Here is a 25,367-nt window from a genome sequence, read left to right on the forward strand (position 1 = left end):
TTGGTATTGCTAGTGTTGTTTGCTTTAGCCATTGTAGTAAGTGAGAAGTAGCATCTGATTTCAGCCAAATTTTTTCAAAGCAGTTATTTTCCTGGGGACCTATTGCTGAATTCTAGCAGAGATTTAGCTGGGCTATGAAAGGAAGAATTACAATAGGAAAAAGGTTTATATTTAGAGTCAGTCTGCATATTTCAATTTTTAAAAGAAAATCTCTAAGCAGAAATTTGCATTTAATATTTCTCCCCAGAAGTCTAGTTTCCTTAACAGCTGTTTATAAATATTTACCTTCACATTTTTAATGACGACAAGGTATATAGCACAAATACCAGGTGCTTTAAAGCATAAATATTCAACACAGAGGTTTCCAATTGTTTCTATGTAGGACACAGAGACCTCTCTTCACATACAGGTCTATGGAAGGCTTGCTGGCAGTAAAGGTGGATAAAAACTGACACCCTGGAGAATAAACTTCTTGGTTTGGATCTTTTCTTTGCTAGGGGTGTGATTTAAGGCAAGTTATCTTGCCTCTATAATGTACCATAATATCTGATACGGTTTGACTGTATCCCCACCCAAATCTCATCTCGAATTGTAATTCCCGTAGTCCTCATGTGTCATAGGAAGGACCCAGTGGGAAATGATTGGACCATGGGACAGTTTCCCCCATGCAGTTCTCGTGATAGTGAGTGAGTTCTCAGGAGATCTGATGGTTTTATAAGCATCTGGCATTTGCTCTGCTTGCACTCACTCTCTCTCCTGTCGCCTTGTGAAGAAGGTGCCTGCTTCTGCTTCATCTTCCACCATGATTGTTAGTTTCCTGAAGCCTCCCCAGCCATGCAGAACTGTGAGTCAGTTTAACCTCTTTTCTCTATAAATTACCCAGTCTCCCCAGTCTCAGGTATTTCTTTATTGCAGCATGAGAACAGACTAATAAAATATCCTCCTACATAAACTAGGATAATAATATATCTACCTCCTGGGCACGCATCTAAAACCTGAAACTACTGTCTGGCAAGAGGGAAATGCATAATAAATGCAAAAACATTTTAAAAAGCTAATTTTTATAAGTGATTTGCCCTATCTCATTCTCCTTTTCTCTATCGAATGTAACTGCAGGGCTGATCTGGCATCTCAAGGCCACCTGGAATGAAGTGCTGAGTCTAAGGGTCCATAGGCAGCTGGCATGTGATGTGATTCTAAGCTTCTAAAGAAATGCTCTGGAGAAATATATCTCTGGAAGATGGGACCTGGAGGGATTTGTGTAGCCTTTGACATTTAGTGCACACTTGTGTGAAGCTCCTGAAATTATATACAAAACTCATAAGAATTTTTTTTTTTTTTAACCTGTAGCTTGCAGCAGATTCTCCAAGGGGACTGGGATCCCAGGGTCTTTTGGCTCCACTGCAAAGTAAGGTAGGACCATTGAAGGGTTTGGAACAGATTTTAGAAGAAGAGAGTATTAGGATTGAGCTTCAGTTCTGCAACTTATCAACTAGTTGTTTCTGACCAAGTTACTCAGTTACTCTAAGTCTCAGTTTCCATATCTTTAAAGTTGATATCACAGTATTTTGTATCTCACAGGGTTAGTGAGAGGAATAAAAAGATGACATGGGCTGGGTGTGGTGGCTCACGCCTGTAATTCCAGCAATTTGGGAGGCTGAGGCGGGTGGATTGCCTGAGGTCAGGAGTTCAAGACCAGCCTGGCTAACAGTGAAGTCCCATGTCTACTAAAAATACAAAAAAATTAGTCAGGCATGGTGGCACACGCCTGTAAATTCTAGCTACTCGGTGGGACTGAGGCAGGGGAATTGCTTGAATCCGAGAGGCGGAGGTTGCAGTGAGCTGAGATGGCGCCACCGCACTCCAGCATGTGTGACAGAGCAAGACTCTGCCTCAAAAAAAAAAAAAAATGACATGATTGACATTCAGAAACTGGAACCTAGTAAGTGCCAAACAAATATTAGTTCCCTACCCCTTCACTGACCTAGATTATAGAAAGCAGGCTTAGCCTCTGTTAAATTGCAAACGACTTTGGGAAAGATAATAAATTAATTAGCCATTCTTACCTTAGTGTGAATGTACCAAATCTTTTCTTTAAAACAGAAATCTTGCATCAAATATTAACAGACCATAGAAAAGAAAATATACAAGGACAAAATTACTTCCATTTAGAGAATTCCCTTAAACAATAATATTAAATTAACGGATAAATTTTGAGACCTTTCTTTTGTATTTCTGTGTCTCTTTGTATTTCTAAAATTTCTTTTCATAACTATAGCAGCCCAAATATATATAATATATATATCTTCAGATATCAGAGTCCTCTTATCTTTTAACTCAAGAGTCAGCAAACTATGGCCCATTGTCTAAATCCAACCTGTGGCCCATTTTTGTAAATAAAGTTTTATTGGAATAAAATAACTCCATTTGTTTACATATTGTCTATAGCTCTTTTTGTATCCCAACACAGGGTTGGGCAGCATGACAGAGAACACACAACTAGCAAAGCCTAAAATTCTTACTGTATGGCCTTTTACAGAAAATGTTTGACTCCTGATTGACTCCTGTTTGATTCACCTAGTGCGCTCTTGACACTTTGGGGATGTGCAAGAAAGCAAGAGGAGTCAAATGGCATAGAAACATGGCAAGACGGCTGGAAAGAGGCTATGATTCCCAATGCAAACAAATCTGGGTTCAGGGACAATCATTTCATTATGACTTACTAATTGATCACCCTTCTGTTTATTTAGGACTTTAAGAGCTTACCAAAATCCATGTCCTTTATAAAATCAAAAAGAAGACAGACTAGTGGGATCAAAGGAAACTCCATAATACAGTGGGTTTTAGAGAATTTTTTTCTAATCTTTTATTTTTTATCTTTATATCTTATGTAAGGTTTCTAAAAGAGTTTGAGAACTATAAATCAGGAACTGAATATTAAAAAAAGTTAAACATGCCTACATAAACTATGTGAAAGGAACAGAATGGAAGAATTTAAAGCGTAAAAACTTTAAGGAATTGAAGAGTAATTTGAGGTGAACATCTATCTATTAAGAGACTGTGATACAGTGATAATTAAATCATCATTAAAAAAAGAAGTATTTTTGTAATGCAAATAAAGTATGAGGGGGAGGGAAAAAATTAGCATAAATTTAAAAAATATTACGGCCAAGAAAATTTTAGGTCTTTGATTCAAAAGGATATTTCTTTTTTAAATTTTTCTCCAACACAGAGATATTTTGATTCACATCCTTTGAAGGCTTTGCTTTCAGAAGAACTGCCCAGATAAAAAGCAGCCATCCCTCTTACGGACGAGTGTGGAAAAAGAAGGAATTTAGGAAAAATAAGCATGGTGAGGAGGGAAAGAGTTGTAGAGGGAATTGAATTTTGCACGCGTAAATCTGCCAATCACAGCACAGCTGGCCAAGGACAAAGGACAATAATAGATGGAGAGATGATGGAATCCAAAGAAAAACTTTTAAAACCGCATTTATGAGAATGAAGCCTACTAAGGGGATGGACAAATGTCCAGGGCTTCAAAAATGACTTTCCTTAAGGTTTTCTCTGTAAGCTCTGAAATTATCTCTGGGCAATAGCTGAGAAGTCTCTATCTCTTTATTTCCTTTCTTTGGGGTGGTTGGTAGAGGATGCAGCTTGAAATTTTCTTTATCTTCCCTTCATGAGACAGGAGCTGTAGCAGATGAAGTAACTTAGCTAAGGCAAAGCCGGGTTTGTCTTTTTGACTTAGATTCTGTGAGTAGAACTGACTGCATATGGAGAGACAGAGAAAGGAACAGGTTCAATATAAAAATGCAAAGACCCTTGGGATAGAGTTTCCTTGGTTTAAGTTTCTTTGATCCTAGAGCTGGAGGTGCAGACTCTTGTGCAGGTGATTTATTGAGGTGAGTGTAAGAGTGGGGTTCTCTTAGGGGAAAACATGGGCAAGGGATGTGAATTCAGTAGGGTGAGGCAGGAAAATGGGTTAAGTAAGTAGGTGAGCCTAACTTCATGCCTAATCTCATGGAGATTTCTGGAGTATGAATTGTACCACAGAGTAATTCCCACCTTGAGGTCAAGGATAGCCAATTTGTACCTAATGTCAGAGGCTGAAGTCATGAGCTGCAGACCATTCCCAGGGAGTGGATGAATACCCTGCTTACCTCCTCCCTACCTGCCCACAAGTTAAGTGACTTCTGTTGTCCGAGGTCAATTAAAGTAGGGAACAACTCCGAGTCAGTAGCAATCAATATGGCAGCTGAGGGATGGGTAAAATGGCCCATTAAAGAGGTTTTGGGTGGGGCACCAATTCCTACTCCCACATTTGCTAAGATTTGATCATTTAGAAGTAATGACTAGGTCACTCAGTATTGGGTACAATGAAGGGGTCACTAGGGTTGGGATGAGGGTAGACGATGTCTTATAAGCAGTTGACTCCTGGCATGGGATTGAATCAAAGGAATTTCTATTCCATCCAAACCTAGTGTCTCCCTTCCTCACCTATCTATGTACATGGAATATTTCCCTTTCTCGCCTATCTATGTACATGGAATACTGGAATTAGATCATTTATTTGGAGTATTTATTTTATTCAGGTAACATAATTAAATATGCATTGAAAAGCAGTAGAGAGTATTACTAACATTACTCTTCAGATGTAGGTCCTAGAAATATTTTGACTCTCTAGATGTAAATGTATTTTTTTTCTTTTTCCAAAAGAAGAAAAACAATGTGTTTTCATGTTTCCTTTAGTTGGGAGAAAAGTTAATTCCATTTTTATTTGTTTCTGCTCCTTTACTAAGTTTATTCTATTTTATACTTGTAAAGTAATATGAAGAAAAATTCTATTTCAAATAACTAATTGCAGCCACATTCACATATTTCATTGATACTAAGGTGAATGTTTTCCCACACTTTACTATTGCCAAAATTAGAATGGATGTTGCCCTTTACTATCCCTTTGCATCAGGTGAAAGTCAGAACCTAGCAGCATTACCTGTACTTATAAAAACTTGGTTACCACTTCATTTGTTTTATGTACAATGTTGTTACTATCTGGTTTCTGTTTAATTGCCATCAATAATTTGGTCTCAAAATATCTTGAAGGCAGAAATGCAGAAGGATAAGGCTTTGGGATATTAATTTGATATTAATGAAGCATATGTTTGATGTTGGAGGAATGAATGCAATTTCACATTTTCTTGCAAAGCTACACCAAGAGCTTTATGTTAATAAGAAAGGAAGCTACTCACAGGTAAAGCAGTTAGGTTTTGTTACCAAGGCACAAGCAAAAACATTATCTATCCTGTGCCAACCAGTGCAACTGAACTTAGGAGAAACAGTCACATCCTCTGAAATATGTAAAAATAAATAAACTGATAAGCTGATGTGACTGATTTGTGCGTTGCTCAGGACTAGCATAAAGGTATTTTGATGTAGTTTAACTGGCAGTCTGTTTTTTTAAAGGTTTTATCAGTACATTTACATTTTACAATGAATAGGGACTAACGTTTCATAAAGCATGGTGCTAGTAAACAGCATAGTCGATCTTACGCAAAATTATTTTGGAAAACAACTTGAGGGGTTGATGAAACCTGGATGATGAAACCATCAGGGTCATATCTGAAGTCAACAAAGTTAGGTTTATTAGTTTGCTGCAGCAAAGGGAGAATAGAACTCAGAGGAAGCCTTGGAGAATCTCAGTAAGGGGGATTGAAGGAAGGTTTCTGATGGAGTTAGGGCTTTGGATGAATTTAAGGAGAAATTAATAAAGCAGGGATTTGCTCTAGATTAAATGCTGTCAAGAGATTAGGGCAAATTTCATCTAGGAGGCAGAAAAATTAAAGTGAAGCTAAGGTTGTCATTGGCAGAAAAAGAAAAGAAAAACAACACTAGTTACTCACATTCGTCAAAAGAGGGTGTCTAGTCATTGTGGTTGTGGAGTAAACTTGTCTGTCACATTGCAAACATGATCATGATGTGAACTTATCTAAATATTACTTATATTTAATTGGGAACATCATGGCCTGGTTGCCAGTGGGGCCATTGTAGTACAATATGTGAAAAAATCAGTGGATTGGAGTTGAAAGCCTGGGTTAAAAGCCACATATGTTTTGGGTGTGGGATTTGTTCAGTTTTCATAAACTTTCTGAACTTCAGTTTCTTTAACTGTAAAGTGGATCTACTAATAAACATTTGAAGTGGTTGGTGAGAAGATAAGATGGAAATGCAAATACTGATGACAATAGTAAGCAATTAAAAATGTGTTGAAAGCTTGGTGATGCATGCCTGTAGTCCCAGCTACACAGGAGGCAGAGGCTTGAGCTTAGGAGTTTGAAGAAGCTGTGAACTATGATCGCACCACTGCACTCCAGCCTGGGTGACAGAGCGAGACCCATTTTCTTAAAAAAAAAAAAAAAAAAAAAAAAAAAAAGGGTTGATTCCCTTCAGGCTGTCTTGCATAAAAGGCCCAAGCTGCTGGAACAGCTCATACCTTGAGTGGAGGTAAAGGAGGGAGATGGGTGTTTTGGGAAGATATAGAGTTTGTGCTGCTAGGAGATGTTCCCACTGCAGGGGAGCAAATTCAGAAGCAGAATGGTTACAAGGCTTGCACACAGCTGGAGATTCAAGACCCCGCCTGATGCATCTGATATCATCTTCTCCCCAAAACGGACTTTGAGCCAAACCTTCCTAGCAAGTGATTTATTAAGAAAGGATGCCCCGGAAAGGCCAATAAGGGATTGTGGGAAGCAGGAAAAAGAGGGGGAGGAAGCCAAGCGAAAGTGTGATTTCAAGTGAAACCCCAACCTCAGCTTGCTTCTGCTGGGGGCTCTGGAGCATAAATTACACCCCAGAGTTTGCCCAGCCTTAAAGCAGAGGAGCCAAGCTTTTGTACTTCTCCACCAGTTAGTCACTAGCTATGGGTGCCTGTGAGACTCAGGCTCTGTGCAGGTGCCCATGGGAGCAGAAGGCAGCCATTAGTAGCAAAGCAATTGGAAACTGGGGCAACAGGTGCACACTGCCAATAAGAGGGATATGAGGACATCCAAAGAGAGCACCAACAATGTCCACCTGCAGTGAGGAAACAAGTTCAAAGAGGCTTTCATGGACTCGTTCATGGGAATCTTCTCTGGTCCTGCCACACTGTTGTGATACCCTACTATCATTATGTTCATCTAGAGAAGCAATGCTTCCTCCAGAATCTGTCACTTCCTGGTGCATAGCACTAATTGAAAGGCTAGCATTTCAAATCAAATATGTCAGAGATAATATTTAAAAGATGTCGTTCTGTCTGGCATGTCACCAGAGTGTGACATGACTACAGGAGCCCTGTTAGAAGTAATGAGGCAAGATGAGCTCTAGCAGATTCATTCTTCAGAGCACAGCTCAAGCACTGAACTAATATTATTACTGACCATAAATGTTGTTAGGGGGATGTGGAAGGGATGTTAACGCCACTAAGCATTACAATCAAATCTCAGTAATGACCGGTGAAGCAGGCTAATAAATTGTAGATTATGTGTGCCGTGGATATTCATTCTTTCAGAAACCTTAGCTTCCTAGCTTCAAGAATTTCACGGGCTTCTTCTGCTGCAAGCACCAGGCTTAAAGCCACACAGGAGAAATAAAAAAAAAAGAGCTGGCAATTCTGTTAGAATTCTCTGAGTCCTCTGCTATTAAGTTACCTTCCTTCCTACTAATGAGGTGGAAAAATAGAGTAAAGATGCAGATTTGCTACTAGGTTAGAAACTCTGACTGCTAATGCAACACATTTCTGTTGAATCAGGAGGTGTCTGGAAACCAGACCAGTTTCGGCTATCACTTGCAATGCATTGTGTAACATCAGGCTTCCCAATCTTGTTTCTCTGGCTCCGGGGCTTGCCAGGCACATTTTGGAAAAAATAAAAAGTCCTTGTCATCAAGAAAGAGGATGCCATGTGTGTGCATTTGTTAAAAATAAATCTGCTCTCACCAAAAACCTATCCAGGAAAATCTAAGGAAAACCCTTCAGCAGAAATACTATCCTTTCACCAATGATTTTCATGTTCTGAGGATCTCTCGGGAGCTATAGTTTCTTTAGAAATGGGGCATGACTTCTGAGGATTTTATTTTTCTTTTAAAAAGTCCGTTTTGTTGGATCTGTCTCTTTACCTTAGGGTTTAAGAGAACTAAGGTGACCCATCCACTGGATGTTGGCTCATTGACCTCCCTTTAACCAAGTAGCTGCTGCCCCCTGGAGTCAGGCAGAGGAATATCCTGGTCTTCTTACCTTCCATCCCAACCCACTCCACTCCCAGGTAAAGTAAATGTGCTGGGAAAAAATAATTCCTCAGGCGTTTCTTTGGACAATATTAGAGACTTCACATAATAATGGTCTATAATTTATGTATCTGGTACTACTCACTTTTTGTAGGTGAGATAACTCAGGTTCAGAAAGAGGATCCGATTGCCATGAGCCTCGGCAAGCCAGCAGCATTGCTGGAAGCGTCATGCGTCCAGGGACAAGGCCTGAAGTTTAAGCCACAAGACACTGCTTCTAGCTTCGTGCCTTCAGCTATCAGGATTATGGATCTAGAACAGAGTGGGTTTGGAGATCTCCTTTGTTCTATAGCAACAGTTTCACTGCTTGGGGTCTAGCTTGTTAGCACAAGAGAAGAGGACTCCATAGCTTCTGTTTGGCAAACCTAGGGATTGAACGGTGAAAGGTTCGTAGAATCATTCTCAGATTTTCTCCAGAGTGAAACCTAAACTTCTTAGGCTCACGTTTCCTTCTCTTTGGTTCCACGAGTGCCTCAACAGCCTGGATTCATTCCCCAGGAACCAAGTCATCCAGGCCAGTGATTCTCTACCCCACGTTGTTCTCCAAGAGTCCTTGGCAGAGAGAGAGAGAGAGAGCTCCACGTCTCATTAGGCAATTATTGATGGCGAGGGGGATCTTATCCAACTATTCCCGGAGTCATGGGGTATTTATATTAAAAAATAGGAAAGGAAAAGAACCACCATTCCCAAATTAATTTGATGCAAAGCCTCGTTGTTTCCTGCTTCCTCCTTTTCAAAATGATTAGTTTAACATAGAAGCATATTGAATACTTAGACATTATGATGAGTAATTCATGTCTTAGCATTTTAGAGTTTTGTGGAAATCTCCATAGAAGCATATTGAATACTTGGATATTATGATGAGTAATTCATGTCTTAGCATTTTAGAGTTTTGTGGAAATCTCTTCTTCTACCACTAAATACTGCATGAACTTACTCATTATTCATAAAAATTAAATATTTCTCTCTCTCCTCTCCTCTTCTCTCCTCTCCTCCTCCTCTCCCACCTCCGCTTCCCTTCCCTCCCCTCTCTTCCCATCTTGGCCAAAGTAGACGGGTTGGCAGCAAAAGAGTTCTGGGGAACATAGCATGGATACCATGCACTGAATAGCTCTATCTTAATCCCTTGCTGCCCAAGAGACCAAGCTGTAAGGTGGAAGGCACTGGAAAAGAGCAGAGATGAACAGAGATGACTGAAAATTACTAGTGACAAAGTGCTTAAGTCCTTGTATACCTCTTATAAGAATGTTACCAGAAAAGCATCTGACTACTTTACTGTTTTAAACATTTTTGAATATTTTCTACTAAAACTTAATTTAGTAGGCAAAAAACTGAGACTTAAAAAATTAAAGGATCTCATCCACTCATTTTGGAAGTATGTAATGGGATTTCATTATGGATACTTATCTGACATGACAGTAATTTGAAATATGTATCGCTTTCTCAGCAAGTCATCTTCACATCTCCTGGATGATAGAAAATGAATAGATCTTAATATCTGAATTCTCTGGGGATGTGAAGGAGAGCAGAGTCAACAGGGAATTCAAACTTTTATAACCAATAGTCTTGTGACGATGGTAACTTCTGACAGCACACTCTGAGGAGGAGGAGGAAGGAAAAGATGGGCAGTAAGGAAGGGACACACATTTAATGATGAACACAAATGTGGAAGCTTGAGAGGGACAATGAGGAAATGAGAAGTTGTAGACAACATAGTAAACTTACTTTCCCAGCATCCATCACTGAAAAGCCCTGGAAATTAATCTACTCTGCAATTGTGCCATTATGCCATTTCAATGGCCATTCATTTTTATTGTATGCCAAACTAATAGTGAAGATGGAGATACATCAGTATGAAAACCACACATAACTACCACCTTTATATAGTTTATAACTTAATATTGATCCAAGTCAACCCCCACTATTCCTCCAAATCAACCCATACTCATTGTGCCAGTATTTTGCATAAAATGAGACAGATACAGAACTCACCATCAAGCGGTTTATAGTATGTCAGTAGAAAACATAAATATTAAACTCAATTCTTAAATTTACGCACTAGCTTCAATTATCGTATCTCAAAAACTTCTTGTAAAAATCTTGTGAACAATTTAAAGATTACTATTTTTTCATTATTGTTAATTTTAAAAAATAATTTAGGAATTAAATGGAAGCTCAGAGGACTCAAGTGATTTGCTCAACTAAACAAGCAAGGAATGAAAGGGTGGCTGGGCTGTGGCTTCGGTTCTTTTTTGTCCTTAAACTATGCCAGCTCCCTGCAGCAGGAGTTTTATTTTTAAAATAAATAAAGAAATTAAAATAAAAACCTATCACTACTGAAAAAGTACTTGGTATGGGAAAAAAATTTATTTGCTACAAATAAGATATGGAATCATAAAAGACAAGACTGGAACCCAAGGTTAGGGCAGTCTGAATAGAATCACAACTTGTGGCCAAATACTGATGGAATCTACAATTGTAGTGGGGGAGTCCATGATCTCAGTGGAAGAAGGTTGCATTTTGGGGTTGGAGAACTTGAGTTTAAATCCTGACCTTGAACTTATTACTTGAAAGACTTCAAGTTAGGTTTCATCCTCTGTGTTCCGATTACTCATCCTCACATGTCATAGTGAAGATTATATAAGGCACTATATATAAAGCACCTACTACTAATCAGTATTGTGTATTACCCTTCTTTTGGAAAACTAATGCTTTCATAGCAGGGAAAGTGAAAAGTTTGGGTGCTTGGTTTTCTTTTTTCTCTGCTCATCTGTATTAGTCAGGTAGAGCCAGGTTAGTGTTTGTTTGAATAACTGGGGACTATAACCTAGTTAAATTAGCACATAAAACTGACCATCACAGTCCATCCCTTGTCAGCTTGGTGTCCATACACATCTCTTTAAATCATATTTAATATTTTGAAAGCAACAACAAAGACGTACTTCTATCTAACATAATGCAAATATCCTGCAAGCAACTGAAAATACTCTAATTCTTTCTCCAGAATAAGATACAAAGTCCTTGGATAATGTTCATTCTTTTCCTTGATTTCCTATAACTTAAATACAGTGATGTAAAGTTGGCTCTCACTTACACATCTTATGTTATATGATAAGGGGTAAGAAAGGGAAAAAGCAGCAATATTTGCCAGAGAGATACATACACACCAACATTTACATGACAAAATAGGAAGAAACAAAACTATGAAAGTCATACTTTCTGCAATTGGTCACATAGTTTCAGTCACAATAGCTAACATTTTAAGTACATTTTCTCACTACCATATTCCCGTTGCCCTCAGCAAGCACCTCAGCTAGTCGGGTTCTTTGCCAGCGAAGTGATGCAAATCTTTATTTCTGAAGGCTGTGAGTCATTAGCAGTCCTGCCTTAATTGGGATGTTGTAGTTTTCCATTGACTCTTGTCTCAGGGTACGGTAGTACTAAGACACACACTGAAGTATCTTCTGTATTCCAGACATATGTTTTCTTACTATCCGTGTATCATAGAAATCCAATGTCCTTGGTAATCAAGATTAATCAGCAAAGTCAGCAATCAACATTCTTCTTAGCTTGTTGATTCAGAGGCATGCGGAGTCCAAAGTGGCCACGTGGTAGTCTTGACTTCTGCTTCAATAGAATCCTTGTTGTGTCTCTTAGTAGAAGAATTCCACCCTTTGGAACTAAGACTTCTAAACCAGCAGAGCATAAAGTCATGGGGATAGAAGGGAAAATTTTTGCTAGTGGGCCACTAGCAGTAATAGAGGTAGTAATGGGAGTCATGTTATTCCCATTTTACTCCTTGATCCCTGAACCTGTGAATCCTGGCTATGGGAGAACTGGCACCATATATTGGATGCTGACTGAGACACTGGTACAGCCCTGCAAAATACAGTCAGTAGATGAGACTCTATCTGAATCTTCAAGAGACTATTTTACTGTTCATCCAACCCAGCTGCTTCAGGATTACAGGGAATATGGTGAATTTCATGAGCCTGAGCCCTTTGTTACATACTTCATTTACTGTGAAGTGAGTTCCTTCATCAGAAGCATGTTATATAGAATATCATGGTGATGAATGAACCACTCTGATAATGAGTCCATGGTTTTGGCAGAAATATTGTGTTTAGGGAAAGCAAATTCCTATCTAGCAGAAGTGTCTATTTTAGTAAAAATGCACAGATTTTTGGCAGTGGAATAGAGTCTTTCCTTAAGAGGATAGAGGCCTCTCCTTCATTCAAGGTGCTGTGGGTTTGTAAATTAGCTCAAATCTTGGAATCAATTAATGTGATTCTGTTTTCATGTTTCAAACTAGACTTCTGTTTACTCAACCTAGAACTCTTCCACTTATACAAAGCAAGAAAGAATTTAGCGGATTTTCATCTATTTTTTTTCCTAGGGACATCATGATCAACTAGCAGAATCTCTGCTTAGTGGATCGATATCAATAAATCCAGCCAGATTCAACTTTACATTTCTTCCACTATTATTAAATACCTTTAATATCCATTCACAAACATATAGCCCAAATTTCTATCTGTATAATTTGGGAAAAATATGCTGGTTTTTCAATGTATAGTGTACTTTATATTGAGTCACACTTTGTATCTCATCTTCTGGGACCTGCTGGGATTTGAGTCTAGTTACAGGTCTAGAGACACAGAAGAATGGTGGGGGTGAGTCATGAGGGAGGTCAACAGTGTCTTTCAAGGCAACTATTTCAGGAGAGGTTATCATGACTTCTGCAGGCAAAGCAAGGTTAACCTCCTTAGTGATAGAATGCTCTCTTCTGCTGGTAAAGAACACTCAGCAGAATTGAGTAGTTCAGTGTTCCCAGCTTCCCTAAGATCTTATCATATGTCTCTATTCCAATTTTCAGAATCCTATTTCTTCTCAGTCAATGCCCTCATTTGAACAGAAGACACCTGTAAGGCTGAAATTCAATTTGAATTATAATTTAGCCATTCTCAGAATGAGACTCTGGGTTTAGTTTTCAGAAATCTCAATTTTGCAGCTACAAGAGATACAGGTTTCTTTCAGAGCAGATGTAGAATATTCCAAGTAACTTATACACCTTTTGAGCTTGGAATTTGAAGTCCTGGGTGCATTATTTCCTTTTTATATTTCCTCCAGTGCAGTTAGGAACAACTAGCCAATCCCATTATACTCCTTAGTTTGATTGAAATGTTTTGTAGTATTAAATAGATAGTTGTCCAGAATCTTGACTTTTATGGGTATTTGATAAGGAGTGTCCAATGGTGATATTTTGCAAATCTTTATTGTGACATCATGCCATGGATTATCAATGCCCTCTTTACCACTGGAAATAGTCACTAGTGCCTTTGAATCAAATCAAACTAAAGAACCAATTCCAAAAAACTCAGAGTCAATTTAGAAGCTCGTTCTTAATGTTTTGTTTGTCTTGAACCACTTGTAGTATGAAAATTTGTATCTGTCAGCATTCCACAAGAGAAACAGAACTAGCAGGACACACACACACACACACACACACTTATATATATATATCTCAAAAGATTTACTGCAGGGTGTTGGCCTACATGATTGTGAGAGCTGGCTAGGCAACTCTGAAATCCAAGGTGTCCATCAGGAAAGACAGGCGGGAATTTTTGGGTACAAACTGAAGCTGCAGATAACAGGGAAATTTTTTCTTTCTCAGGGAAACATCAGTTCTGCTCTTAAGGTCTTGGAGCTGATTGGGTGAGGCTCACCCATACCACCGAAGATATCTCTAACCTCCTTTACTTACAGTTAACTGGTTTTTGTAGGTGTTAGTCTTATCTGCAGTGTACCTTCATAGTAATACCTAGATTAGTGTTTGATCGAATGACTGGAGAGTGTAGTCTAGCTGAAGTGATGCAAAAAATTAAATATCACATCATGCACCAAACATGATTTTAAAAAGTAGAATGGTTTTGCTTATGCTTTGCTTTAATTTTTGTTATCTTTAGTTCCAGCATCCTTACTTTTAAAAATGTATATTGAGATAGAATTTTTTTTAGCCAAGCTTACAGTTATTCAGTAATCCATGGGCCTATGTCATCCATGGGTACCATATTGTGTATGACTCATTTCACAGACATTAAAGTCCATGAAGAATCTTGTTCATCTGAGCATTCAGCATGTTCTAGAAGAGAAAAGGATTTCATGGGAGTCAGCCCAAAGAGAATAAAAAGTGAGTAGGTCTTGGATGTGAGCACAGTAGCAGTTCGGCAGGTGTGTATTTTAAAGTGTCAGGAAGTTTTTCAAAGCCATTTACTCTCCTCACCTATTTGAAGGTGTCATATTTTGTTACTCAGGTGTCATCTCTTTATCTAACCCCAGACAACGAGGAGTCCTGTGTTCACAGTCGCCACAGGATAGATCTGCTTCTGTCATCTCTTCCTTTTCCTATTATGGCAAACTTTCTTCCTCCCTGCTCCTCCCTCCCCACAGGCAGTAGGGCCTACAGAATGCCCCATTATCCTCTTTATCTTTTTAAATTTTCTGGACTGACACAGCAGAGGGAATAGAAGGTGCTAGGAGAAGTCAATAAGCCATGTTAATTTATTGTCAGTAGTTGCTTCTAGGGTAGTGTATGTTTAAATCCATGAACACATAAATGGGTTAGTCTGGGCTTTGAAGCATATACCTCATTAAGGACATACAGAGAAAACGTCTCAAAATAGTAATTTTTGAACATTTGCTTTTTATTGTTTCCTTTCTGTTGTGACCTTTCCCCTTCTCAGTTAGAGGAATCTACATTGCTTTGAGGATAAGAACATCATTAGGTAGAAAATGAAAAGAAGAAACAGTCAATGTTCAGGTTTCTGACTTCCAAAACAGTCTTTTGAGAATCAAAAGGGCTGGCTTGAGAGAGACAGGGCAGTGGTTAGGCCATAATCATAGAATTAGAAGGAGAACACAGAGTTTTCAGGTCAAGATGGCATCTCTGCTCCAATCATGTAGCAAGAGGGAAAAATATACATAAAAAGAGCATGGCTGGACTCAATAAAAGACGATCATTTCCACAGTCAAGGAACAGAACAGAAAAACAAAATGGCAAACACAGCAGAAGGTAACACTTTGTTGCATTTTGAATGTGAAGTAGCTCCAGGGTTTGGGTTGCTCCAGGCAAAGGACTAATACTGTTTTGCATAATATGCTAGGGACTGGGGTGAACATCCCCACTTAGGACATGTAAGGGAAATTATTCTGCCAATTCTTTCTTGGGGGTAGAGTTCCTAGAGAATGGAAGCTTGAGAAGGGTGGCAACTTAGACACATAGACACACCAGGATGATCAGGAGCTTTGGCCACTGATCTGAGCCCGGATCTGCCATGTTCCCAATATGGCTGCTTGTAACAGGACCTAGCTCCAGGTTAGGATCTCCCCAGAGGAGGCAGCTGTGAAATCAAAAATCAAACAAATAAGCAAAACAATTTATCGCAAAGCAAATAAGGAAAAGAAAATAGAAAATTTTACCAACCAAACAGAAAGCAGGGAAAGAAAATACAGCAATAAATAAAAAGCATGATCATCTCACAAAAACAATAAGGTGAAAGACATAAACCCCACTAGATTCACAGAAAACGTTAATGAATTAAACTTGCCTATTAACAATCACAGTTTATAAAATTGAATTTGAAATAGGCTGCTTCCATAAGATAAAGACAAAGAAACAAACACCTAAAAAAAAACACCACATAGAAAGATTTAAAATAAAAGCATGAAAAACAAAATAAATACTAAGTAAAAAATCAGTGTAAGAAAAGTAATGTCTGGCAAAATAAAATTTAAAACAACATTACTAGAATAAACAGGGACACCCTGTAATCATGGGGAAAAAAAAAAGCCAATGAGAAACCGTGCCAATTCTGAACTTGTAAGCACTCTGCAACATCGGCTTGAGGCTAATAAAAGTAAAATCTGCAGAATTTTAAGGAAAAACTAACAAATATGGAAACTGATGACTTTAAGAAAACTCTATCCAAATTGGATGAATTAAGCTGACAAAAATAAGAATACATATATATATATAATTTAAACAACAAAAATTAAAACATTGATCTATCATCACTGATTGGTAATAGAATTTCTTATAGATCTATTTTCCTTGTTCTGTTTTTATTTTCTTTTTTTTACATTCTACATATAATATTCATGGGTAAAAAATTAGCAAGTGTTAAAATATTCAATAGTTTAGTAGGAATTAAAAATGCTGAATTTATAATTATGCTATTCTGGAATTTGCAAGGGAATGATGAGGATTTTTAAGTTCTGAAGAAGGAAAAGCCCTTCTCAAAAGAAGGAAGAGCCACGCTAGAGGAGCCTCACCTGGGTGAGGTGAGTTACATGTGGGTTTATAGGAGGTTAGGGTAAGAGTCCTGACCCAAGGGAACCACAAAAAGTACAAGCAATCTGCCCTGAGAGAGAGCCATGCCTTTTAGTATCCAGTGCTGAGAGTTGCATGGAAACTGAACCGCCATCTTGAGTGAACACTGCATGTTCCCCAAGTGGAAGAGCAAGAGTAGTTGCTCATCTCTCACTGTGGGTACTGGAAAGCCCACAACAATTGTCAGCACAGCACCTAAGGATGTCTTAGTAGCAGGATGCAGCTTGTGCCTTGGAACTTTGCCCAACCAGTTCTGAATGGCCTGGTATGAACAAACCCCCTCCTCAATGTCAATATTCTGTGAGACTTATAAGCACATCCATAGTATGGTTGACCTCAACAATGAGGTCCTTAATAGCCAGAGGAAATATGGTGGTGTGAAGGGCAAATCCCAGATCTGCTCACATGGGAAATGAAAGCTCCCCCGTTAAAAAGAAAGCTGGAGATAATTTAGTACTTTCAGGATGCTGTTGTTTCATAGAGATCGTTTTCCTGCTAAGGTTGAAGTTAAACAGAACAGACACAATATGAATAACTTTTTTTTTCCTTTTAACTCTGAAGAGACCACCCTATGCAAAGACATGTTATCAACTGAAACCTTTCTCTTTGGGACACAGAAGTAATTTGTACTTATTCCATAAATAATAATCTGAAAGAAAGGGATCTTTATTGGGGATTAAAGATATTCTTGTGTCATCTTTCATTCCTTCTATTTCTATGGTTTCATAAACTCCTCTCTCCATCTCTCTCTGGGAATATAATATTTTATAGTGAACCTCTTGGAACCCCAATCAGATCCTGGGACCAGCAGTCAACCCTCCTGCCTTTCACTGCTCCTGTCCTTTTTCACCATGTGGCTTCCCACTGTCAATTCAAGTAAGGGATATGACTCCCTTCTCTTTTTTCCCTTCCCTTCCTGTCACGTGTATTGAGTAACTGTGTTCTCTCAGACCCTGCACTATGCACGGTGCGTACAGTGGTGAACAAAATAGAAATAGTGCCTGCCCCCGTGAGTCTCATAACCTAATACGAAAGGCTGATATTTAACAATGAAACCCATTAGACATACAGATACAAGCTTTGAAATATGCTATGAAAGAAAAGATTTTGTTCTGCAAAAGACAATAACACACTATCATGCTTTAGTTTCAGAACCTAGGGAAGAACCCAGGGAAGAAACTGCCATGGAGTTGATTCTGAAGGATGATGAACAAAAAGGAGTTGCCAGGTAAGGAGAGGAGTGGAAACTTTATTCACTGAGGATATGGGTTCTCTTAGTTGGCAGAACACTTCCTCCGTACTTGGAAGGAGGAAAACATCTTTCTTTGATTTATGAACATGAAAGGAAACTTGGTTAATTTTAAATTATGGGAATCTCAGGTTTTCTACTAAAACCTTTAGATGTTTCTCAGAGTAGTTTTGGCATCTAAATTTCACAGAAGAAATCAAAGGCCAGCCAAGTGTTCTTATTTACTTGTTTAATGTTTTTTCACCTTTGTATTGTTTCTTTTGAGTGTTTATGATATTCATACGTTATTTCTTTACATTTCAGATAGTCCCCACATGTGTTAGAAATCTTATGTTTAATTATTGTTTCAAAGGGCATGTGTTTATCTTATTATATATTTGTATTGTGTTTACTCCATTTGATTTGATATCAACTCTAGTTTGTTGCCTTTTTGTTTGTCTTAAAGACAAACTGATTATTCACATCTTAACTTCCCATTTGCTGCCATAAAATAATATTATATCTAACCTTTTTTTTTGTTTGTTTTTTTGAGATGGAGTCTCACTCTATAGTCCAGGCTGGAGTGCAGTGGCACGATCTTGGCTCACTGCAAGCTTCGCCTCCCAGGTTCACACCATTCTCCTGCCTCAGCCTCCCGAATAGCTGGGACTATAGGCGCCCGCCACCACGCCTGGCTAATTTTTTTTTTCATATTTTTAGTAAAGACGGGGTTTCACCGTGTTAGCCAGGATGGTCTTGATCTCTTGACCTCATGATCCACCCGCTTTTTAGCTCATTTCCTTTCCCTCTAAAGTCTTGCAGAAATTGTAAGATTTGACTGCAGGACCAATTCTCCTCTGTAGCTACCTTTTTCCCTCTAAGAATTGTTGGCCCCCACATAAAGCAATTGATCTCCAAAGTTCTTTCAATACCCGTGTCCTCACTCTGTTGCTGTCATTGATTAGATACTGAGTGGGAATCTATCCCAAGCCAAACTCAATAGATTTCCTCTCTCTTGAGAATTTATAATTGGGATTTAAAGTGACTTTTAAGCTCAAACACAATAATTTCCAACTCTTGTTTCCAAGACTCTCCTCAGACCCAATGGACCACAGAGTTCACAGAAACCTCTGTATCTTCCTAATATTTTCCCTTTTTATGTTTATGTTTCTACAATTGTATTTTTATTGCTTTAGTGAAAAATACTTTGCCCAAGTATTTGCTCACTCTAACCTACATGTAGAGGATTAGAAAATATTTAAAGAATTTAAAATTGATGAAAGACTTTTTTTCTGCTTGAATAGCATAAATTTCAATACAAGTTGTGTATAATGAATACTCACACATTGCAGGTTTGAAAAGAAAGATAAAGGATTTAAAAGGCATTAGGCAACTTTCCTTCAGCTCTCCACAGCCTTTGATGTTCTCACAGAGCCTGCTAAATCCCTGTCAGGCAGATACAGTAAAGTGGGAGGGGGTCTGTTGCTTCCTCCAGCAATGGTCATTTCCGCCTTGTCCAGAAGACATCATCTTTTGACCGAAAGTTCAGGAATAAAATAATGTTCACCTTATGTGCATGGAGACAGAATCCAAAGACTTACAGATGAAAGGATACTGACAGTGGAAACAAGTGAGGTAGAATGGTCAAGGTAAGATCAGCATTTTCTTAGTCCGGTAACTGGTAGCTGGGAAGTGTATCTACTGAAGTCAGCGTGATCATCAAGCTTAGACAGAACACAGAAAAAAGGTAAACTATTATCCCTACGGCGAAAACACCAATCAAAGATTTCCTTGGTGGACTTGGAGCCCTTGGACCTGTCACTAGTCTCATCTGAAAGGTAAAGCCCTGAAACAGAAAGCAAAGCCCAGCATAAAAAATAGCAGAACAGAAAACATAAAATAATCCCATTTGGGGTGTTCACCTGTTGGCATAAACTAAGAGAAGAAACAAAGGATTTTATTCATATTTAACAGTTTATTGGCATTAAATAATAATGGAACTACTATTTGTTAAAATTTGTGTGACACAGATAATGATTCTTACAGGGAAAATCATAGCGGCAAAGGCTTATACCAGAACAGAGGGAAGGCTGAACATTAATGAGCTAAGATTTCAACTTAATAAAAAGCAACAAAAATCAAATAAAAGTAACAGTGACCAAATCAGAATAAAGCATTGCAAATCAAAAACAAAAAAGGAAGCAATAAAGAACAGGAATTAGTAAAAAGAAAACAGATGTAACCTAGATAATATCAGTAGTATCAATTTCTATTTATTTCAAAATACCATCAAAATTGACAACCCTCTAACAGGACATATAAAGAATAAAAGTCCCAAATAAGTAACTTTAGGAATGCAAAATGTGCATTTTCGAGGATGCAGAGAATAAAATAATAGAGGTGATCATAGAGCAATGGGTTCCTACGTATTGAAAAATGTAGTGAAATTGAAATAAAATTCCAAGAAATATGAATGTTTCCAGAATATAGAAAATGTGAATTCCCTTATTCTTACCCTACTTACTTTTAAAGGATAGTTATACCAAGTATTCAAGGACTAGACGATTGCAAATTTAAGACAGTTCTTTCAGAGACTAGAAAGAGCTGGTACTTTGAAACTCATGTCTTGAAGTTAATAAAATATTTGTATCATAATCAGGGTAGGACAATAGGATAAATGAAAAATATAATTAAAGTCCTCATGGGCATGAATGCAAATCTTTCACCTCCCACTCAAAATCAATAAAAATGCAATCCAGTACTGCATAACAAAACAAAGGGCATAATACATCTTGACCAACTTGGATTTATTGCTTATATGTAAGATTATTATGTGGTATAATTCACTATACTGGGATATTGAAAAAGAAAAGTGTAACAGATTTATAATCATTGCAATAGATGTTTAAAAATGACAAAATTTAACAACCATTCATGACAAAATCCAACCGGAAAAATCTCTCAACAAAATAGGAATAGAGGAGAACTTTCTTAACTGATAAAACACTTTTATTTAACAAATAACCACAAAACCTTTTGAATGATTGTATTAGTCAGGGTTCTCCAAAGAAACAGGACAAATAGGACGAGGGTGTTTGTGTGTGGGTGTGTTTGTCTCCCTCACACACGATCACACACACCCATACGTGAGAGTTAAGGAACTGGTTCACACAATTATGCAGGTTGGCAAGTTCAGAACCTGCAGGGTTGGGTAGGGAGCTGAAGATCTGAAGAACATCCCATGTGTGGCAGTTCAAATCAAATGCTTATGTGCTGGTAGAATTCTTCTTTGCTAGAGCAAAGTTAGTCTTTTCTTCTATTCAGGCTTGGATGAAACCCAGTCACATTATGAAGGGCAATCTGCTTTACCCAGAGTCCACCCATTTAAAGGTTTATTTCATTTTAAAAAAGCACACTCACAGAAACATCTAAAATAGCGTTTTACCAAATAACTGGACGCCTTGGCCCAGCCAAGTTGACAAATAAAATTAACCATCACAGTAACAAAACATTTGAAAGTATTTTCTTAAAAATCAGGAGAGTGACAAGGGCTGCTAACATTTTTATCCAGCATGGGTCAGAGGTCCTAGCCAGTATAATAGGACAAGAAAAAAGAAATCAAAAGTGAAAAAAATTAGAAAGGATGAAACTAAATTTTTATGATCTCCCCATGATATGATTGTCTCAAAGAAAATTTTCTATCAGAAAATCACTAGATTTAAAAAGAGATTTCAGTGAATTTTTCTGGGTATAATGCACAAAGTCTATTTTATTTCCAAATGTTATCCACAAACAATTAGAAAAATGCAATTTAAAAAGGTATTATAGACCAGGTGCGGTGGCTCACGCCTGTAATCCCCAGCACTTTGGGAGGCCGAGGCGGGCGAATCACGAGGTCAGGAGATCAAGACCATCCTGGCTAACATGGTGAAACCCCGTCTCTACTAAAAACACAAAACATTAGCCGGGTGTTATGGCGGGTGCCTGTAGTCCCAACTACTCGGGAGGCTGAGGCAGGAGAATGGCATGAACCCGGGAGGTGGAGCTTGCAGTGAGCCGAGATCGCGCCACTGCACTTCAGCCTGGGCAACAGAGGGAGACTCCGTCTCAAAAAAAAAAAAAAAAAAAATTATATAACTACCTAGCCATATGCAGAAAATTGAAACTGGAGCCCTTCCTTACATCGTATGAAAGAATCAACTCAAGGTTGGTCACAGTGGCTCACGCCTGTAATCCCAGCACTCTGGGAGGCCGAGGCAGGTGGATTGCTTGAGTCCAGGAGTTTGAGACCAGTCTGGGCAACATGGCAAAACCCCGTCTCTACTAAAAATACAAAAATTAGCCGGGCGTGGTTACACTAACCTGTAATCCCAGCTACTCAGGAGGCTAAGGTGGGAACATCATCTGAACCTGGGACGTTGAGGCTGCAGTGAGCCGAGATCATTCTACTGCCCTCCAGCCTGAGCAACAGAGTGAGACCTTGTCTCAGGGGAAAAAAAAAAAAAAAAAGTCAACTCAAGATGGATGAAACACTTAGATACCTCAAACTATAAAAACCCTACAAGAGGAAGGACGTGGTGGCTCAAGCCTGTAATCCCAGCACTTTGGGAGGCTGAGGCGGATGGATCACTGGAGGTCAGCAGTTCAAGACTAGCTTGACCAATATGGTGAAACCCCATCTCTACTAAAAATACAAAAAATTAGCTGGACATGGTGGCAGGCACCTGAAATCCCAGCTACTGGGGAGGCTGAGGCAGGAGAACTGGTTGAACCCAGGAGATGGAGGTTGCAGTGAGCCAAGATCGCACTACTGAACTCCAGCCTCAGTGACAGAGTGAGACTCCATCTCCCAAAAAAAAAAAAAAAAAAAAACCCTAGAAGAAAACGTAGGATACCATTCAGGACATAGGCAGAGGCAAAGATTTCATGACAAAGATGCCAAAGCAATTGCAATAAAAGAAAACATTGACGAATGGGATCTAATTAAACTAAAGAGCGTCTGCACAGCAAAAGAAACTATCAGTAGAGTAAACAGACTTACAGAATGGGAGAAATTGTTTGCAAACTATACATCTGACAAAGGTCTAATATCCAGCATCTATAAAGAACTTAAACAAAGTTGGCCGGGTGCAGTGGCTCACGCTTGTAATCCCAGCACTTCGGGAGGCCAAGGCAGGTGGATCATGAGGTCAGGAAATTGAGACCATCCTGGCTAACACGGTGAAACCCCATCTCTACTAAAAATACAAAAAATTGGCCGGGCATGGTGGTGGGCGCCTGTAGTTCCAGCTACTCTGGAGGCTGAGGCAAGAGAATGGTGTGAACTCGGGAGGCGGAGCTTGCAGCCAGCCAAGATGGCGCCACTGCACACTCCAGCCTGCGCGACAGAGCAAGACTCCATCTCGGAAAAAAAAAAAAAAAAGAATTTAAACAAATTTACAAAAAAAAAAAAAAGCATTAAAAAGTAGGCAGAGGACATGAACAGGCACTTCTCAAAAGAAGACATATATGTGGCTAACAATCAGGAAAAAAGGCTCAATATCACTGATGCTTAGAGAAGTGCAAATCAAAACCACAGTGCGATACCAATCTCATACCAGTCAGAATGGGTACTATGAAAAAGTCCAAAAATAACAGACGATGGAGAAAGCAGTGGTTTAAAAGGAATGCTTTTACACTATTAGTGGGAATGTAAATTAATTCAACCATTGTGGAAGACAGTGTAGCAATTCCTCAAAGGCCTAGAGACAGAAATACCATTTGACTCAGCAATCCCATTACTGGGTGTATACCCAAAGGAATATAAATCATTCTATTATAAAGACACATGCATGTGTATGTTCATTGCAGCAAAGACATGAAAATAGCAAAGACATGCAATCAACCCAAATGCCCATCAATGATACACTGGAAAAAGGAACTATGGTGCATATACACCATGGAATACTATGCAGCCATAAAAATAATGAGATTATGTCCTTTGCAGGGACATGGATGGAGCTGGAAGCCATTATTTTAGCAAACTAATGCAAGAACAGAAAATGAAACACTACATGTTCCCACTTTCAAGTGAGAGCCAAATGATAAGGAACATATGGAAACAAAGAGAACAGCACACACTGGGCCCTGCCAGAGGGCAGAGGGTGGGAGGAAGGAGAGGACCAGGGAAAATAACTGATAGATAATAGGCTTAATACCTGAGCGATGAAATAATATATGCAACAAACCACCATGATACATGTTTACCTATGAAACAAACCTACACATCCTGCACATATACCCCTAAACTTAAAATAAAAGTTAGAAAAATAAAAATTAAAAAAGGATACCAGATAAATAGCGATTAATGTGTTTGGTACCTACAACAACATTTCACAAAAGGCATGGAAGATTTTTATGTAAATAATTATGAAACTTTAAAAAATGACATTAAAGAAGAACTAAATATATAGACATTGTTTTCATTAGTAAATATTCACTCTCAGCATTATAGATGCCATTTCTTCCCAAATTGACTTACAGATTCAATATAATTGAAATAGAATACCATTTTACAATAGTATTTTCATTTTGTCAAATAAAATTTGACAAGATTGTTCTAAAATGTATCTGGAAGAGCAAAGGACTCCAAATAACCATAAATACAAGCTGCATTAGAGGTAGGTAAGCGGGTATATAAGTAATAAGGTATGATATGTCATAGAAATAAATATTCTACCATAGGCACATAACAGATAACCAAATGTAGACTCAGGAATCTGAAAAACTGATATAATTCAAACTGGCTTAGCAGATTAGTGAGGAAATAATTGACCATTCCTGTGAATCAATAAGAGTAAGTCCCTTGAAAAAGCATTTCTTAGGAGCAGAAACGCAAATGGGAAAAAAAAAAAAACCATGAAACTGAAAAAATGCTCAGTGTCATTAATAATTCAGAGAATTGCAAATTAAAACCAACAATTAAATATTATTTTATAGTCACTAGTCTGGAAAATACTTAAATCCTGCCAATCCCATGCTTGGGGAAGGATATGAAGCAAAGGAAAGTCTCATGACTGCTGGTGGACTGCTGGTGGTATAAATTGAAATCACTTTGGAAAATAATTTGACATTATCCAGTAATGTGTGTATCATGTAACTACATAATTCTGTTCTATTTCTAGGTATATGACTTCAACTCCTGCACAAGTGTACCAGGTAGCATGTACAAAAATGTTCAGAGCAGCATTGTCTAAAATAGGACAATTATGAAAATAGCTTGTATTGATTTCCCTTTGCTGCTTAACCAATAGCCACAGATTATATGGCTTAAAACATTTATCATCTCACACTTCCTATAGGTCAGAAGTCTGAGCTCAGCCTAACTGAATTTGTTACTCATGGCTGAAGTCAAGGTGTTGGCTGGGCTGCATATATTTCTTTCTGGAGCTTGGA

This window comes from Chlorocebus sabaeus, chromosome 2, assembly GCF_047675955.1.
Source record: "Chlorocebus sabaeus isolate Y175 chromosome 2, mChlSab1.0.hap1, whole genome shotgun sequence".
Taxonomy (NCBI): Eukaryota; Metazoa; Chordata; class Mammalia; order Primates; family Cercopithecidae; genus Chlorocebus; species Chlorocebus sabaeus.